Genomic DNA, 6,020 nt, shown 5'->3' on the forward strand with positions numbered 1-6,020 from the left:
GGTTCATGCATAATGTAATGAGGCTCAGTCAACGAAATTGCGAAGAATTCTGTCAATTCACCCATTGATCGAAACTAGCACAAAATTTGCAACGAAAGACCTTATGCATCAAATGCTCACGTAGAGAGAATGAGACAAAAAGGAGGCGTGCATCTCTACAAACTAACATTAGCGTGGACATTTTTTGGATGTTACTTAAACTTAATTCGTCGAAGTTTCTTGAAAATTAAGAAATTATAGCATTGTGTAGTGTAACTATCTTCTAGACTAGGAGGTAAGTCCTTAAAAAGGAGCATACAAGAAATATGAATATATTTTAAATACTTCTGTGCTGTTATACTAAGAGATGTACTGTTCATTGTATTAGATAGATTCATTTTATGATTCTTTCAAATGACGTCGAATCCGAATACAATAAATTATACCATTGAACGAGTAGATAGAGAGACATAAAAGGCGCGGCAGGCAGTTGCGATGCATTGATTAGACGATAAAATTTAATTAAAACACATACCTAAGTGTAATTATTTTCATTGATGAACCCATGATCCACTAAGCGAAAATCCAAACAAACGATCATCACATCAGAACACAGTACAAATAAATAGAATAAATCAGATGCGAAACTTTTCCAATCAGGCCACAAAGCACAACCCAAATCTAAATCTTCGGAGCTACGTAAAAAGAGTGTCATTTATTTTTGGAAATTGTTTGTAATTTTGATATTATAGACCACCATCGGTCAGTACAATTGCACGTAACAGTGTTAAAGGCATTGGCATTAGATGTATCTATTCTCTAATCAAAATATATCTCATTAAACATTGAACCACACGAGCCAATCAGTGCAGATCGTGTCAGTGGATCAAGCATGAAAACCCATAAATGTGCAATTCGATGGAGGAAGCGTCACTTACCGAGGGGCAGACTAATCCCAGCCAACCATTCTAATCATTAGAATTAAGACTACAAATTGCAAAACATCTGGTTGTAATCACTACTCTTCTACTCAATAAGAGAAAATAAGAATAAACTTAAACGCAACTGCAAATCGGTGAACTTTCTGTTGCACAACAAAAGAACTCGATGATCGCTTATATGAGTTTTGTCCGTTTTCATTTATTGGTTTTCTGTACCGCCCCCGAAGCCGTCGTCTCTTCTGTAGTGAATCCCCTCTGGCTATACTGTGACATGCAAATAAAGATATTGTTGGAAGAAAATGGAAAATAAAACCTAAATGTGTTTTTATTTGGCATTGATGACACTCGCCGCACTCATATTTAGGATGGTTCTTCAATTCTCAAACTAAATATTAAATACCTCATCGCCAAGGTCGAGGTGTTTTAAATATGAAGTTCACTATCATTTTCCTTTCTCGTTCACTAAGTATACCTTTTGAAGCGACAATTTTGGACGTCCCATCATTGATTCAAATATATGTACTCTCCATTATCTACGTTTGCTATCCACTCAACAACTGGCGGCGCTAAAGTTATGGTAGTGGTGGGGCACCAAAGAATCAAAATCTGTACAGCTATTTTTAACTAAATAATTAAACTGAAGCAGATTGATTGACTAAACTTCCACTGTAAATAATACAATACGCACCTTAAGAAGCGATCCGTTCGATTTGTATTCTGCTTATCTAATGTAACGATTAACAATAAGCAATTAAAACACAGTTACTTTTGGTGCTTTACATGCCAAAAAAATAGCGACAGAAACTCCGCGTTTGGCGGATGGCGATGTGTTTGATTTTTGATGTTTTAATTTCAAAGCCTACTTTCCATTTCAATGCCCTAAAAGCACAGACAAACAGACATAACACATTGAACATTCACTCATCAAATTCTTCGTCGTTAAAACACTAACGACATCTGTTGATTTCAGTTAGTTGGGCAAATCACGAACCAGATGGCGGTAGTGAGCAAACGTCAAACTTGAGCAAATCCGATGCGCGCGCCACGAGTGATCGATTGGCCAACTAATGATTATTTGAATCGACCAGTAAATCAGTAAACGATGTAAATTTGACGAGTGTTATGTCTGTTTGTCTGTGCTAAAAGCTTACAGGATAAGATAAATTTAAACTCCCTTTAATTTACTGATATCTCATGAGGTAAAGCTCGATCCACTTAGTATTTGGCCGTTTCTTTTCAATTACTGCGGCGCCTCTGGTGGCCGTACCGAGAAGTAAAACACATCACATCGTTGCGGAAGGTTTGTTCAATTTATGGTGAAAGTTTCATCAGTATTGATGCTCACGTTCAAAAGTTATCGAAAATGGAACGCGAGAGATGGGAACAAATTTTGCACACTCACGTTGGAAATCCAACATGGTCAGGAGGAATGATTTCAAAGTATCTAAAATTACCGAAATTGACTGATAAAACTGTCAAACGTTATCGGAAAACACTATTGCTGGATCGCGTAGAACAAAACAATCGTAGTAGTGTAGCATACGACTAGAAACTACAAGTGAAAGTCTGCAGAGCAGTTCGGAACCATTTTGGGGTTTCCTTGCGTGATTTAGCGAAAAGGTTCACTGCGCCGTACAGCACTGCTCAAATAATCTGTCGGCGCGAAGGTTTCAAGTCGTATGATGTCAGTAAGCGTCCCAACAGGACCCTGAAACAGATCCTGGTTGCCAAACGTCGCGCAAGAATGCTGGTCGAGCAAGTTCTGACGAAATACAATTGATGTATTTTGATGGGCGATGAAAATAATTTTAAAATTGACCTTCAATTCCCGGGACACAAGTTTTACCTTATACCAAACGAAAGGGTAATGCCCCAGGAAAATTCAAATATGTCTATGCAGGCAAGATTGCTCACAAGTTGATGGTATGTCAAAGCATCTGCAGTTGTGAAAAAAACTAAAGTTTTCAACACTGGAGCGACCATAAATGGGCAAATATACAAGGAGGAGTGTCTTCAGAAGCGATTTTTGCCATCCATTCAATCACACGACTGTCCGGTGTTGCATTGGCCTGACTTAACAAGCTGCCATTACAGACGGGATGTAATGGAATGATATGAACCGAATGATAATGACGTTATTGAATAAACTGTCAACCCACCAAAATGCACAAATTTTTATCCCAACGAAAAATATTAGGCAATTATCATTGGGTAACTTGAGAAATGGTGCAACACAATCAGAAAACCATCTTATATAGTGAAATGGTGTGAAAAAATGGCAGATTGAGTCGACCGCTTGCGTAGCCAATACTTGAAAGCATGCTGGAAAATGACGGTATCTGAATTCCGTCATTTTTCTTTTCATATGGCCAGGCCAACTACGCAGTATGTACCGCAGGAATACCTAAAGTCACTTAATAGCTTGTAATCGAGGCGAAAGGAAGAAAGTGTGGACCTCCCGTACCAAACGCTTCCAATAATATAGACACCTAAAGCATTAGCATTAGCATTAGCATTAAGCTTTTCGCACAAATTCGTAGGTGGTACAAGCCAAGACTATTGTACGAGAATAGCATCACTTTCATCCGTTACCACAGATAATGATTTGGGACTAATCACTACCTCTTAGATGGAAGCAAGGCACTTTCCAATAGTCGAGATCTGTCCTGGCCACGTCCTTGCGAATGCTGAGGAAGGGTAAGGATGGTTAGTTGGACACCTACTTAAGAAAGATGCAGAGAACTCTACGACCTCTCATAGGTGCCACGGGAGGTTCTGGGATTGTGTGGAAGGTTATAACAGTAGGAATCGTTCTGGTAGAGAACGTGAAACACAGAAAGAACTGATATAGAAATACAAAGTAGGAAATGGACGAGCCTGGAATTGAACCCACGACCTCCTGCTTATAAGGCAGAAGCGGTAGCCACTAGACCACCGAGCTCGTCCTCACCAATAGTATAGACACCTAAAATACATATAATAAAAATACTGTTTATGTGTGTGTTTTCATGTATGATGTATATGAGTGTGTTGTGTATGTGTGTTTATATGTGTACACTAATAGACAAAAATATTCGTCATATTTTAATAGAGATTACTATAAAACATGTCGAATACTCATGTCCATCAATGTATGTGTATTTGTGTATATTAGAGTGGGGCGTCATGGTCATTTTTTCAAATCAATGGTTTTTCGAAGCCATTCTGGGTCCTGAACAACTGTGCAGAATTTGGGACCGATTGGTTGCTTCCTCGCTTTCCGCATCACGTTTGAAGTTTGTATGGAAATTAGTATGGGAGAACGTATATTTTTGCATTTCTACTACTAGAGGTTTCAGTTCATCGTAAACCAAGTGGCACATTGCGTTAAAGTATAACCCAAAGGATGCCGAAAAACTTTGCTGAAGAAAGCACGTTGCTGGAATGTCCACGAAAAAAGATATAAGTCTTCGAAGATTGAGTGTTCAAACCATATGCAAAAAATCGTTTATTCTGCCAGCACTGCCGAACTACATAGACCAATAATTTAACTGAGTGTTATTTCAAAATAATTGATCTTATAGGGCTTAAGAGCTAATGGGAGCTATCTGGAATCATTTCACAAAGAAAAAAATCCGACAAGAAGGAAGATAGGTTTTGCTCTTCGGTAACCATAGGTCGTCCGGTAGTGCTGGCAGAAACATTTATTTCTTTCATATGGTTTGAACAATCAGTTTTCGAAACGTAATAACATTTTTTGTAGACCTCCCAGCTATGTACCTTCTTCGGCAAAGTCTTTCGGCATCTTCCAGACCATGGTTTCCCAAACTGTGGGTCCCGACCCCCGGGGGGGTCGCGAGCGGATTGTTGGTGGGTCGCGAGCGGATTGTTGGTGGGGCGCGTAGAACAAATATTAATTGCAGCTCGAATGCCGAACCTTTTGATCATTTTTTCAGGAACAATATTTCAAGTTCAAACCGCATTTTATTTTAAATATTCATCACCACGCTATTTTAGAAAACATTCATGCCTAAAAGCTGTCCCCTTTATGAAGTAAAATAAAAACATTTTGACAAACAATATCATGTTTTTCGTTTTTTGCATTTGTGCATGAGGGCAACGTGAATATTTTTGTAAAACTTGCGAAACAGATGACATTCTGGTTTAATCAATGCTCAATACTACTTGGTAAAATGCATTTTTTCATAGGTGGGTCGCGAGACATATAGAATTCTGCTAGGTGGGTCGCATATCTAAAAGTTTGGGAACCTCTGTTCCAGACTATATGCTAACGTATTGAGTCACGTGATTGATGATAAATTGAAGCCGCTAATAGCAAAAATGTAAAAAAGTACGTTTTCCCATACTAATCTCCATGTAAATTTAAAACGCAATGCGGCATGCGAGGTCGCAACCAATCGAGCCCATATTTTGCACAGTTGATTGGGGTCCCAAAACGATTCAGAAAAACCTTGATCTCACTTGATCGGACGAAGTTTGCGGTTTTCCATACAACTGCGCCCCACTCTAGTGTATATGTATGTATATGTGTATATAAGTTAGAGTGTGTGTACTTTTGTGTGGGTGCATGCGTGTTTAAATAAATTTACAGTTTATTAAAACCTTAGGGTAACGGTACCAATAGTGGAGGTGTTAGTAGATCCACAAAAGAAAATATTTTTTAAAAATTGATAATTATGGGAAATTTACAGCTTCAATATCTTAGTCAATAGATAAACTAATAAATTTGCTAACAAAAATGAGATAGATGTCATTTAACATCAACAATTACCAAATATTGCTTGCACCACTATGGGTACACTGTTCCTTTAGTGGCGGTAAAAATTAATTTTGGTTCCCATAGTGGTGCTATCCATTGGTTTCTTATGAGACTCGCCAATATTGGTACAGTTGCACCACTATAGGTGCAAGGGAGTCAATTTTGTTAAGGAAAATCATTGTTTTCAATAGTTTTTCAAGCGAAATGTTGAGATAAGTTGCATTTATCAGGATATTTGAAGCACTACGCATCAACTGAAACCATCATAAAATGTATAAATATGCTAAATCTCATTAAAACCCCACTACCTCCACTATTGGTGCTACCTCCACTAAGGGTAC

Source organism: Armigeres subalbatus, chromosome 3 (genome assembly GCF_024139115.2).
Source record: "Armigeres subalbatus isolate Guangzhou_Male chromosome 3, GZ_Asu_2, whole genome shotgun sequence".
NCBI lineage: Eukaryota > Metazoa > Arthropoda > Insecta > Diptera > Culicidae > Armigeres > Armigeres subalbatus.